At 42.1% G+C, this 14,753-nt stretch overlaps 1 protein-coding gene across 10 annotated transcripts in view; it reads right to left on the minus strand.

Annotated features, from left to right (window-relative positions):
- Positions 1–14,753, minus strand: part of SORBS2 (sorbin and SH3 domain containing 2) — a 232,794-nt gene that overhangs the window by 196,979 nt on the left and 21,062 nt on the right. The gene's annotated exons all lie outside the window — the stretch shown is intronic.

Here is a 14,753-nt window from a genome sequence, read left to right on the forward strand (position 1 = left end):
GTACATTTCTTTCAAATTGTTACATTTTAATATGTGTTAAATACCTTCCAGTTTAAAACAGGACATTTGTTTTACTTGGTCATGATACTGATCACCAATTCTGCAGGCAAAATTGAACACCTGGCCTCAGTTTCTTTTTTTAAATCATTTTTACGTATCCCTTCTTATGATAATTTATAACAAACAGGAAAATACATTTGAAAATAGGCCTTCCTTGAGGAATTATGAGTGGTTTGAAACAAATGAGATTAACTGTTCACTAAGTCAGCCATTATTTTTAGATTGCCAGCAGCCTGCTTTCCACAGCGATCCTACAGGAAGTCTATTGCCTCGCTTTTACCTGTCAGTTATATTATGTCAAAATCTGCACTTGAACCAACAGGTGATGATGACCTTGCTGGCTGCTTCCACTTAGGAAGCCTGCCCACTCACTCACCAAGGTCTCCTTTATTCCTCCAGGACCCTGTCAGTACAAACAGCCTGTCCATAAGCACCTTTCAACAGACTTGATGTCACAGAAGAGTACAGGTTGACCTTTAGGCATATTTGAAAAGTTAGATGATAGTAAAGTTTCATTTTTCTACTTACTCAACTGCCGCGACTTTCATCTAATACAATTGAAGTCTTAACAATTGTATTCAATATTAATGATTTATATACATATATGTGCTTTCATTCTTTCTTCCATAAATAAACTGATGCAAAATCACTGGGAAATACCTGCATTGGAAGGGCTTTGGCATAACCCCACCTTGGTATAAAATGGAAATAATCGCATCAATGCGCAGCGGGCTTATGCAGATAAAATGCTTAACTGAGTAATGCCTGACACACAGCAAACATTTGATAGAAATTAATATTATTATCACTGTCACAATTCTAGAGCTATGCTGTCCAGTATGATGAGCACGTGTGGCTACTGAGTCTGTAAAGTGTGGCTAGACAAAGCTGAATTGTCATGCAAGCATGAAATGCACACTGGATTTTGGAGACTGAGTGTGAAAAAAATGTAAATTTTCATAGTAATATTTTTATTTTCATTACATATCGAAGTGATATTTTGGACAAAGGAGTCAAGTAAGATATTTGGCTAACATTTATATTACCTGTTTCTTTTTACTTTTTGAAATGTTACAACTAGAAAAGTTTAAGTTACATATGTGGCTTATGCTGTCTCTCTATTGGGCAGTGCCACCCAGGCAATGAATCTCAAACAGCAGTGAACCCTGATCACTGGAAGACTTCAAGAAACACAGCTTTCTGGAGCATACCCTCCCAGTTGCTGATTCAGGAGGTCTGAGGAAGGTCCTGAAATGTTTCCCATCTGGTAAGTTTCTAGATTATTTTTGACCACACTTTGAAATCACTGGTCTTGAGCCTTGGCACTTAAAAAGCAACTTCTGGGATGGCAGGGTGGGTGGGGAGGGTAGTATTTGGGTCAGCCATTGGGAATCTGCTTCTGATTCATTCGAGCTTCCTGTTTACACCCTGGGAGGCAACAAGTAATGGTGCAAGTATGTGTGTCCCTACCATACATATTAGACAAGAGATTGAATCTTGGCCTAGTCCAGGGGCATTTGAAGGGTGAACCAGAAGATGGAAGATCTCTCTGTGTCTCCATCTCTCTGCCTTTCAGATAGGCAGGGGTGGGAGGGTGGAGTGGGGGACAGAAAAGATCCATGGACCACTGTTAAGTTATCCCTTGGAATCTTGTCAGGAATGCAAAAATCTCAGGCCCCACCCTGATAGACTGAATTAACATTGGCATTTCAAACACATCCCAGGCTGCCTGTAGGCTTGCTGGCGTTGGACAGAAAGTGATATAGAGCAGTGTCTCCAAATATAGTTGACTTAATTAGTCTGGGCAGGACCCAAGCATCTGCATATGTAAAAGGCTTCCAATGCACAAGCAAGGTTTCAGAGTTTTTTGGGCAATGAGGCTCAACAGAACAGCTGTAGAAAGGTCAGGGTCTGGGGATCAGACCCTCCTGGAGAGGGGCGGAAGCCTGGGAATTGCCAGGTGCTAGGAGGACAGGACCTATGCAGAGGGTAGAGCTGGTGGAAACCTCAGAGCAAGGGCCAACGAATGGCTGTTGCAGCTTGCAGGAGGTAGTGCTGGGGTTGGGGAGCTCCCCAGGGATGCACAGGTTTGACTGAGGTTCCAGACTGCTCCAATTTTGGAATTTCAAAGGAAGATTGGACAAAGCAGAGCACAGCCTTAGTCTCAGAGGACCAAGAATAGCAGACAAGGTGGGATAAGATGAGAAACTTGATACAAGACTTGGAGTAAGATGCCAGTTCAAGTCCCAGCTGTTCCACTTCCAATTTAGCTCGCTGGTAATGCACCTGGGAAAGCAGCAGAGGATAGCTAAAGAGCTTGGGCCTCTGTACCCACAGGAGAGACGTGGATGAAGCTCCTGGTCCTGGCTTGGCAGGGCCCAGTCTTAGACACTGTAGCCATTTCAGATGGAAGATCTCTGTCTCTCCCTCCCTCTCTCTGTAACTCTGACTTTCAAATCAATAAAAATAAATCTTTTTTTTTTTTTTTTTTTTTTTTTTAAGAAAAAGACTTGGTATAAGTCAAGAGCAGGATCAGTCACTGCGTTTGCCACGTTTCTTAAACTCCGCATAACCACAGGAGAGGCTTCAGAGGCTTGAGAATGAAAAGAATCTTTTTCAGATGGAAATGACGAGGGGGAAAATGCATGAAAGTGCTGGGAGCCAGATTTACTGTATTTTTCCTTCTATTTCCCTCAGTATACAATAAAAATTGATACAGTTCTACGCGGTGGTCCAGTTAAAACAATGCACATTAAGGCCTAGCTGACATAGCCCAAACCATGCCAGCAGGTACGCACATCCCACGAGAGACTCTCATGAACCCAGATCACTGGGTCGGGTGGTGTAGAGGAATGGCCTTCCGTTCTCTCGCCTCCGCCCTGCCCGGGGAAGTGAGCACGCCAGTTCTGAGAGTTTGTCAGCACAGCGTCCTCACTCTGCCAAATGATCCTCACCTGTACAGGTGGCACCACAGTGCTGTGTGCTCCAGGGAGCTCCACATCACGAAATCCTCCCTGGGAGAGCGTGGCTCGGATTGGCAACGGCAAAAACCCCCAGTTCTGTATACATGCGGTAGCCGTCTGTATTTACTTCTCACTTTCTTGGTTGGCTGTTTGGAAAATGCTTACAAGATGAAAGTCTAAAGGCAGAGTGCCTGGGCTTGCGTCCTCATCCTGTCACTTATGTGTGACTTTGGACCAAACACTCGCTCTCTTTGTGCCTCACTCACGTCCGCTGGGTTGGTGTGAAGCTTACAATTGTTGTCATCTGCAAGAAATATAGAACAGTCTGGCTCATCATAAGTCTTGGCTAAGAAATCAAAATATATGTGAATTACTGTATTTCTAATTGTAGCTAAATCCAATATTTTCAGACACCTTGGTGATTTCCAAGGAGTTTTATTTGTGTGCTTTTTGAACACATATATTTTGAGGGCTTCTTTGTGTGTTGTTTCAAATGTTTTTTCCCAAGAGAACTCAATTGATTCCTCATCACTTCCCATTATTCCAGAGGATCTCAGTAGGAAGGAAGTGAATGTCGTTTTCCCAGGAATATTGTTTTCTAGAGTGCATTCCCCCTCCCACTAAATTCCTTTGAAAAGTGAGTTGCCCTGTAAATGTTTGACGACTTCTGTGGCCCAGGTCAGTTGAGTAGCATTGTCTAATATTCCAGGAGAACAATGCATCATTCTCTTGGTCGAATGTTTTGGTGCTTAGGGAGAGGGAGCAAGACAGTCTGAAAGAATGGCAGGAGTTTCCAAGATGCATTGAAAAGGTGGTCAGGTTCTCGTTCCGTGGGGACTATGAAAATCAGGTAATGCTGGCTACCGCAGGGCTGCATCACTGGAGTCAGGCAGGCTCGTGAGAAACAAAGGCTTGATTAAGCAAAGAACACTTTTTCTGTTTGTCGGCTTCCACCACCCTCAACAAAGGGAAGCATATGCAAGAAAATAGTGATGCTTCGTAGCATCATGCGCTTTGTAAATATCAACCAGGACACAATCCAAGAGGCTCAGTCTGCTGCATGCTGAGCAGCGTATACACGCACGGAATGGGGGAAGGAACGCTGAGAGCAAGTTCAGGTTAGTCATGGGAACCCTGTCCAGTCCTGCCCTAAAGTGTAGGTGAAGGAACTGGACCCTAAGTCCCCTATTAACTCAAATAGCTGTGCTTCTGCTCAGGCTTGTACTATATTCAGCAGGCCCACTAATGTACATTTGGCAGTGTAATTATTTGAAGCTTGTCAAATCATACATCCAGTTATGTACACCACCTGGTTATCAATGTTGAGCGATTGTGTCTTTAGAGGCTAACTGGCCATCACATGTAGCAGTATGCTATCTGGGACAGGACCTTACCAAATAAGTCAAAAAATTTTTAACAAGAGCTTAAAGGATAATTATCTAATGCAAGAGATCTAGAGAAATAACTTCCTGAGACCTTTGTTAAAACTGAATTTTCTAGTTCAAACTATTTTTTAACCTAATGCCTAGGGCTTGGTGCCGTGTTTCAGGTGCAGTTTAAGCTGTCACCTGAATATTTTTGAACCAGCTCCCTGTTAATGCAGCTGGGAAGGCAGCCGATGATGGAGTAAGTCCTTGGGACCCTGCCACCCATATGGCAGACCAGCAAGAAGCTCTTAACTCTTGGCTTCAGCCTGGGCCAGCCCTGGATGTTGTGGCCACTTGGGGAGTAAACCAGTGGGTTGAAGCGTCCTGTCTGTCTCCCTCTCTCGTTCTTGGTCATGCTGTTTTCAAACAAATAAATAAATATTTTTAAAAGATAAACGTAGTGGGTCCAGTGCTGTTATGCAGCAAGTTAAGCCTCTACCTGTGGTGCTGGCATCCCACATGGGCACCAGTTTGGGTCCCAGCTGCCCCACTTCCAATCCAGCTCCCTGCTAATGTGCCTGGGAAAGCAGTGGGAGATGGCCCAAGTGCTTGAGCCCCTGCAACCATGTGGGAGACCTGGAAGAAGCTCCTGGCTCCTGACTTTGGATGGGACCAGCTCTGGCCATTGAGGCCCTTTGGGGAGTGAACCAGTGGGTGGAAAACCTCCCTCTATCCCTCTGCTTCTCCCTCTCCCTCCGTGTGTAACTCTGTCTTTCAAATAAATAAATAGTTTTTAAAAGAAATAAACTTGGTACCTGAGCTCCATATGTATTTTTAAAAATATATTCAAGAACCAGTGAGGGAAATAGAGAGGGAGAGAGGGAGAGAGTGAGCGAGATAGAGCACTTCCCCCTTTTGCTTGTTTACTCCTCAGTGGTCAGAAATGGGCCCTGGAGCCAAAGCCAGAAGCCAGGAACTCAATCCAGGTCTCCCACATGGGTTATAGGATCTCAGTCGAGCCCTTATCTGCTCCCTCCCAGGGTCTGCATTGGTAGGAAGCAAGAATCTGGAGCGGAGCAGGGAACTGAACTCAGGTCTTCTGATACGGGACATGGACATCTTAACCACTAGGCCATAGCTGTCCCTTCATATGTTCCTTAAACTTCTATAACTGTAACTTACTTTCTCATGATACTTGTTTTCTATTTGAAGTAAGCTTATGCAACAGTTGCTAATTTTGATATCAAATCATTAAGATAAGCCTTCTTAAAGTGGCTTTATCCAAGGCCTTCCATGAGGTGGTATCTTCCAGCATCTCCACCTCCACCTTCAATACCCTGCTTCTCACTCCAGCTTCTTGGGGGCCTTCGTCCACTCCCTGGAATGCGCCACATGCAGGGTCTTGGTACGTCTGCTGCTCTGATTGTAACACCTTCCCTCTCTGCTCAGCAGTTAGTGCTGGGCGCGTGGGCTCTCAGCTGAAGGACCTCCACCATCCAGATTTTTCATTTTCAACTCTTTAAGCATCACATTCCCTCATTCCCTCCGAGTTCAAACTCAGGTGCACGTATTTGAGTGATTGCTTCAATGTAACTTTACAACCCATAATCTCCTGCTTGTCCCTGATCCTGGATTCCCCACACATACATTGTATTTGTGCCTGAATGTGGAGTCTTGAATATATAATTAAAATACATTCTTCATAGGGCTTTAATCCGCACAGTACACTTTTGTTACATAGTTATCAGAACTTGTGAAATAACAAGTATCTGATCATGTAAAAAGCAAAAACATTGTGTATTCTAACTAGGCAGCTGTTTCCAACCAAGATGATTCTCTGAAATAGATCACTTTGTAGTTACATACTTGGTCTGAAAGATGTCTTCAGAGGGAGACTTTTTCCCCCCTGAGGATATATATTTTATAATCTTAATAATTGTCATTTATCTTCTAAAATAGTTTTGCAACAAGTCAGTTTTCTGCTCTCATACAACCTGTCCCGACTTTCCGTAGCACCATGTGACACTCCATTCTGGAGTATTAATCCCTCAGGATGACGTCCCTGATAAATATTTCTTCTGATTTGCCAAGAGAAGTATATATTTGGTGGTACATTATTGCTAGTCAGCTAAAGCACTTAGTTCTCTTCAAGCTATATCTAATGCTCTTTATAATACAGTTTATGAGTGGATAGGCAAGCAGGAAGTGTCCCCACCAATGCTACCTGGTCACACTGTCATCATTTCCATGGTATGAAACCTTTTCTTATATCCATATTGCACACTAGTTACACACACTGATGAGAAGCTGGGATATTTGCAATCTTGTTTCCTATCAAAGGGCCAGGTGATGTCAGGAGGAGAGGAAAGGGGAGTCTGAGCACCCTCAGCCACAGAGCAGGAGTTGAAGTTTGGAGCAGCAAGGGGACAGGTCTTTGCTATGTTGATGTGCAGTGCCTTCTTTCACGACGTGTAACAAGCATCCCTATGCTTGTTACAGCCCAAGACTGTCATAAGATACAGTATTTTGCACATGCTCTTTGTAAACGTGCAAAACACTCTGAAATCACCAAGGCACTCCATGAAAAATACCTTTTCTGATGTATTCTAAAAATGAACTAATTAACCCAACAATCTATGGCACATTTCCTTAAATATTAGCACAAAATTTTAGTTTTGCAAGGACAGTGCCACACATACATAATACTCAAAATGCTAGAAAAAAATGTCATGGAAACTCAAAAAAGTGAAGAATGAATAAAGAACAACAAAGAACGGTTGACCAGCATTCAAGGTTTCAAAGGAACTATATACTTCTTATATTAAGTGTACAAAAAAATTTCTTTCTAAATGAGTGCAGGTTGGAAATGGGAACCTTCAGAAGCTGAATATTTGAATATCTTCCCCATCATCTATCTTTTTTTTTATTTAATGAGCATAAATTTCCAAAGTACAGCTTATGGACCACAATAGCCTCCCCCCCCCCCCGTATCTTCCCTCCCACCCACAACGCTTCATGATTAATTTTCAATTATCTTTATATACAGAAGATCAATTTAGCGTATGTTAAGTAAAGATTTCCACATTTTGCTCCCACACAGAAACACAAAGTGTAAAATACTATTTGAGTACTAGTTATAGCATTAAACACCTAAGAGTAATTGTGTATTAATTACAGAGTTCAACCAATAGTTTTAAGTAGAATACAAAATGCATCTTATATATTGTTGTGGCTTCCCTCCCGACCTCCCTCCCTCCCGCGGCCCTCCCCTCACCCACTCCCTCTCCCATCCCGCCCTTCATCACGTTTCATTTTCAATTACCTTCATATATTGAAGATCAACTTAGTATATACTAAGCAGGGATTTCAACAGGTTGCACTTACACAACCGAACCAGGTATAGGGCATTGTTCGACTAGTAGTGTTGTTTTTGAGTTTCATAGTTAAACATATTAAGGACAGAGATCCTGTGAGGGGAGCATGAACCCAGTGACTCCCATTGTTGATTTAACAACTGGCACTCTTATTTATGATGTCAGCAATCACCCGAGACTCTTGCTATGAGCTGTCTAGGCTATGGAAGCCTCTTGAGTTCACCAACTCTGAACTTGTTTAGTCAAGGCCGTATCACAGTGGAGGTTCCTTTCTCCCTTCAGAGAAAGGCACCTCTCTCCTTGCCCATCATCTATCTTGTAATCCAGACCTGTCCCACCTCTTATCTGTGTGGCTGAAGTGGGTGCCATGTGCTGCCACCATACTAATTCCCCCAGTTCTCTGGGGCCAGGTGAAGACTAGGGTAGCTGGAGTCTCTGGACCAGTCACCTCCGGCTTTAGCAACTTCAGCTGTTTCCCGCAGTATTCTCCCATTCATGTATACCATGATAACAGAAGTTTGGAAGGGAATGCTTCAACAAGCAAAGTCAGTCTGCTAAAAACAGCGACGATAGTCCCAGGCACAAAAGGAAACTTAGAAAGAAGGAGGTTGCAAGAGGTTTGTTAACAAATGAGTAATGAGGTCTCATTTTCACAGGAAAAGGAGGGTGGACCTTTGTCCAGACCTCTGGGGTGGAGACAGAACTGGACTGGCTCCTGGGCTGGGTATGAAGGGCCTGCAGTGATGGGCAGCATGGGTTCAGGCAGTGGGTGAGGAGTTGATCCCTAAGCAGTAAGTACACACATTTCCTCCTTTGAACAAGTGCCCTCCGTTTCTCAGCAAGTATTCCTTGGATGGTTATTTTCAGCTGCAATTTCTCCCTGATACGTTTTATTTTATACTCAGGTCACTGCTTCCACCCTCCTTGCTCTTTAAAATAAATAAATTCCTTGGCCCAATGATGGTGGACCCTGCTCTCTGCCTCCCATGGTACCACTTTTGCTTTCTTCCTTTCTCAACACTGCTGACAATAGGCCTAACTTACCACCCCAAGTTTCCTGGTAACTTGTCCCAACCAGCAGAGTACAGGCAACACACTTTTTAACAGCTTCACACACAGGACCACACAAAGCCTCCCTCCTGACAAGGTGACTCTTTGTCCTATGCCCTTTAACCTTGCACTGCTCCTCTTAGTGCTGATAGAAGGGCAGAAGCAGTTTTGGGAGGCCAGGCTCATGGGGAAGAGTTGAGGCCCCCCTGGGGTGCCTGGCCCTGGGCTCTTGTGGTTTGAAGCAAGGACTCAGCTGGTTGAATGGCTGTATGGGGGTCATCTGTTACTTGAACTTAACTACCACAATCATCTAAGAACGACTTTATCACATCAGGCTGATTGCAAGACAGCACTAGACTATTGGATCTGCCATTAAGATAACAAGCACAAGAGTTTCAGATGTTCTGAAAGAATGGGCCCTTGACAACAGTGTGATATTGGGTTTTTAGCCCATTTTCACTTCCCAGTGGAGTAAAAATTATCATGAAAAATAGGGCCCAAATGCCTGAAATCTTGGGAACTGAATCATTGGGATATTTCTGACTTTAAATATAGTAAAAGTAGTTGGCTCTTTCCTCTACAACTAACAATTAATGATCAGTGATACTGAGAGAACTAAGAACACAGCAATAATCTGCAGGAAATACAGAACAGGAACCCACTGTTTATCCTGTTCCCAGTGTGCACTGCCAGATCATTGTTCAGAAAACTTTGAACAAGGCCACTTCAATGTGGCTTACACAGCTTTTAAAATCTAAATTAAATGATGGAATTTGTCCTTGTTATAGAAAGAGCAACTTTGAAGAGATTATTAAAGGCTGATAATGTACGGACTTTGAGTAAAAAACCTTTAAGATTTCTCCTTATAATTTCTTGAATGGTGAATGTCATCATAAAGTGAAGTTACATTAGATTAGAAAGTCAATCATTTTCCACACTGAAATAAATTTAAATATATACATGCCGCATGAAATGACTCTAAGCATTCGTGTTTCATGGTTTCTGATTAAGGACTGTAAATTGAAGAAATGACTAATTAATAACACATCTGATTTTCTACCAGGCCAACACATGTGAGTCATAGCAGTGTGTGACTCCTTGAGGATGAGAATTTACTTGATAGATTCAAAGCCTTTAAAACAGGCTCTGATGCACAGTAGGCACTCTATAATTGTCAGTTTTTGTGGCTATCATCATCATCTCAAAACACACTGCACACACAGGTAAAAGCCTATGCTTTGAGGATAAATAGATCTGGGTTAATTTTCTGGATCTGTCATTTATTGCTTCCTTGTTTGGGGTATGATCTCTTAGCCTCAGTTCCCTCATCTGAAAAATGGGGATAGCATTAATTACCTTAGAACATGATTAAGAAGATTAAAGAATATAATGTACACGGTAATCACTGGATACTAATAGTTAAAATTTCACTGAAGAATTCTTCGCAAACATGTTAGTTGAACTTCAGAAATATATTTACTTTTATTTCACTGGTGGGGAAAATGAATTGGATTAGACACACCCAAATGCTGAATTTGATTTACTTGCAATTTATTTTAGATAGCTCTCATTCAGAGTTCTATGTTTTTGTTTTTTGACCTTTTTTTTTGTATTTTAATGTTAAGTGAGAGTTCATGGAATTGTCAAATAACTGGATTAAAAAAATCGCATCTCTGATAATAACCTTGTCTAATGGTTGACCTAACAAGTTTTTTAAACTTTTATTTAATAAATTTAAATTTCCAAAGTACAACTTTTGAATGATAGTGGCTTTTCCCCCCCCCATAACCTCCCGCCCACCCGCAACCCTCCCATCTCCCACTCCCTCTTCCATCCCATTCACATCGATTCATTTTCAATTATCTTTATATACAGAAGATCAATTTAGTATATAAGTAAAGATTTCAACAGTTTGCACCCACACAGAAAATACAAGGTATAGAGTACTGTTTGAGTACTCGTTATGACATAACAGTTTCTTTAAAGCAGCAACACTCTCATCTCATTTGGAAGCAGAAGAAGGTTGAAGAAGAAAAACGTTTACATTAATGGAGTGACTCAGAAGAAGCAGAGAAAAATTGACTTTGTAAAGCTCTGTAAGCATATCTCATTCTCTTAGTGGGAGGATCAGACTTATAATTCTATCCATCCTGCTACAAACACACACTAATTTACGTTCATTGACTATAATTATAATGAATGATAATGAAAGAAAGATGCCTCTATTGCAGCAATGATTACATTGCAAGAAAAAATAAGGAAGACTTTGGAATCAGAGGCTGCGTTGTGGTGCAACAGGTTAAGCAGTCACTTGCAACACTGCCATCCCATGTCAAAGTGCTTGTTCAAATCCCAGGTGCTCCAGTTCCGATCCAGCTCCCTGCTGATGTGCCTAGGAAAGCTGAGAAAGATGGCCCAGCTCCTTGGACCCTGACACCCACTTGTAAGACCTGGACAGAGCTCCTTGCTCCTGGCTACGTAGTGGTTATTTGGAGAATAAACTAGCAGATGAAAGAATCTCTTTCTTACTCTATCTCTCCCCTCTCCCTCTGTCCCTCTGCCTTTCAAATAAATAAAATACGTCTTAGAAAAAAAAGAGTCTGGAATCAGGCAAGGCTGACCTTAAGGCTTAGCTTCCCAGTGGTAAACCATGTCTCCTAGGAAAAATTCGTGTTTCTGAGGCTTAATTCCCTTAACTGTAAAACACAGACAATATCATCCACCTGTTTGGAAGCCTTTCCAGCGGATTTAATGAGACTCTGTGTAAGAATGAGTTAATCAGCCCAGTGCTGGCTGCAGACAAGGGGTTGACTATATCCTTGTTTATCTGTTTTGTTTTGTTTTGTTTTCCCACTAGACTGTAGGCTCCTTGAATACAACATTCCCTTTAAACACATAAAGGCAACCAGTTCCTAGCACAGGGTCTAGGGCCCAGTTGCTAGAAGTTACTGAGTGAATATATATTAAGTAAAGCAAGGCATGGAAACCCAGAATGGAAAACAATAACACATAAAAGGCTTGACTGGTTCAAGCGAAAACAACCAAGAGAGACAGGCAATGACAAATTGAACTGGGGAACAGATTTAAGCACAAAGTAAACAAACGACAGCAACTTCCTCACACAATATTATGGAGAAGGGAGAAACAAGCTAGAAAGGACGGAGCAAGGTTGTCACACGGATCTCTGTCCTACCTGAGGGGATTATAAATAGCTTCCCCTGGGGCTATTTCTATATGTCATCTACATTTTCTTATTTTATGGAAAGAAGGTAATGACCTCAGGTCCTGGATTTCTATGAGCTCTGTCTGACTTCTTTTTTAATAGACAGGAGTTTTTAACAAGAAACTCAGGTCTACTTGAGTTCTCCTTGCCCCATCCCCCATCCCATTTCTTCTGATTTTGATAGTGTCTCCACTTTGGGGGTTTGTGGGTTTTATGTCTAATTCAAGTGACGAAGATCCCAGGTGGGCAGGTTCATGTCCTGTTCCTACCCCAGGTCTCTGACTACATTTCTTGGATATGCAAAATCTGGACTTTCAGGGTCATTTTTGGGCTCACGTATTTTTTAAGAAATATTATATTGTTATAATAAAAGCCAGTAACATCAGATGACATTCAAAAGACACTAGTCCAAATATTCCCAAATGAACAGACCGCAATGTGTCATGTGATTTTCGAATGACAGTGTACCTCATGTTATGACCTCCACTATCACTCACTCTCCATCTAAGTCTCATAGCCTAGTGGCTGCTCACACGTTTTTGTTGGCATAATCTACACTCAGAAGATGTTTTGGGTCCGGCACTGTGTCTTAGCCTGTAAAGCCACGGACTGCAGTGCCACATCCCATGAGGGTGCCGGTACGAGTCCCGGCTGCTCCACTTCCTGTCCAGCTCTCTGCTATGGCCTGGGAGGGCAGTGGAAGATGGCCCAAGCCCTTGAGCTACTGCATCTGCATGGGAAACCCAGAGGAAGCTCCTGGCTCCTGGCTTCTCATTGGCACAGCTGCTGCTGTTGTGACCGATTGAGGAGTGAACCAATGAATGGAAGACCTCTCTCTCTGCCTCTCCTTCTCTGTGTAGCTCTTTCAAGTAAAATAAGGAAATCTTAAAAAAAAAAAAAAAAAGATGTTTTATTTGTCTTCTACAAGGTCTTTCCCTGCTGCCTCCTATATTTCCTCTGTGGAGAAACAGATTCTCACCAAGTATAATTTCATGACTATTGTTGTATTCCAACATAATATACTAAATTTTATAAGCCCAGCTTCATTAAGATGAAATTAAACAAATGAATACATTGTCAAACTCATCAGATTATACACTTATCATATATGTATTTCATTACATATGAATTTCATCTCATAAAAAGATTAATTATAAGATTGCAGACAAACTTTTTTGCTTTAATATTTTAGACATCGGTCATGCATTGCTGCCTAATCAAGAGAACAGCCAACCCCTGAGAAGCCCGAGAGGAGACAAACAGCGGGCTGTCACAACTGGCGTCATTTTCAGTACGTTCACATATTTCTTACTTTCTACTAAACCTTGATTCACAGCTGAAAGAAACACTAGGAAACCTCCCTAATTACCTCAGCACATTTCGAAGATCGGGGTGCCAGGGGTGATTTTAGAGGAATGTCTCTCCTGGGATCAGAGTCTGGGACACATCGTTCCAGTGTGGGTGAGAGAGGAAAGCAGCCTTGACAGCAAATTCCACAATGAAGATGGGATACGAATTCTCCTGGGCTCCTGTCTGTACCAGGGGCACCAAGGCTGCCCCAGTGCCAGCTGCTTCTCTCCTTTTCCTGGGAGCGGCTTGGATAGAGACTTTCCATTCAAACCCTTGCTGGATTAAATTAGCAGTTAATGTGCCTCACAATAGAAGGCTCATTTAACTATCAGGTGATAGCTTCCACTGAGTAACAAAAAGAGGTTTTTATAGAGAAAACAAAGCAGACAGGAACAGCAGAGAAGAGACCTGCAGCAATTTTAGTGAGAATGGATTCAACAGGGGAAAGAAATGAATAGATCACATTCCAAAAAGCATCCAAATGTGGAGCGTCCAAGTTCAAAATTGGGCACAGGTAGTCGAGGCAGAGCCAGATATTGGAGAAGTGTAACATGATCTCAGAATCAATTAAATAGCAAAGGAGAACAACAATGTTTACAATAATTAGAAAAATGACTCAAGAAATGAGATAATCCTCTAGAAATAAATTATTTTTACTAATGCAAACCTTGCTTTGCAAACACTCTTCTGAAAAAGAAAAAAGAGAAGTGTATATAGTATTATATGAAATTCATTTTAGAGCATTATGTGAAAGGTCATCAGAAAGTTCATGGAAAAAGGTATTATGAAAAAAACTGTGTTTGGATTTCAAAATTTTTATCCCAAGATAAACTTCTCATGTAATTCCACTTTCTGCGAACTTTTTGAAGTTCCCTTATATTAGGGCCAAGTTATATTTTATAGTTATACCCTGTAATGAATCCTGCCTGCAAAGACAGATACAGAGGATTAGAGTTGCACATAGGAGTAAAACACTAGGCAAGAGAAGAAGGAATTGGAAAGAGCTCAACAAATGGTGCCCATCACAGCAGGCCAAACCCGAGCTATAAACGACAGCAGCTGTGCCATTCTGCAACCTGAGCTCTGTTTTCGTGTTACTGATTGAGATCTATCCTCCTGGCCTCTTTTTAGAAGATTTGCACACATTTGAACACACCTTTAAGACACCAAATTGGACTTCTGTATCTCACTCTACTATTCTGGGTGACCACAAAAGTGCTGGAAATTTCAAGTGGTAACGAACACCCTGACCTACAAACTTCAGAACAGGAGCAGGTGGATAAGCAATTCCAGGCCACAGAGCACACCCAGCCTTGGGGTCCAACCATTCTTTGGGGTGTTTGAGTTGCAGATCAAGATCACAACG

The sequence above is a fragment of the Oryctolagus cuniculus genome, chromosome 2, assembly GCF_964237555.1.
Source record: "Oryctolagus cuniculus chromosome 2, mOryCun1.1, whole genome shotgun sequence".
Taxonomy (NCBI): domain Eukaryota; kingdom Metazoa; phylum Chordata; class Mammalia; order Lagomorpha; family Leporidae; genus Oryctolagus; species Oryctolagus cuniculus.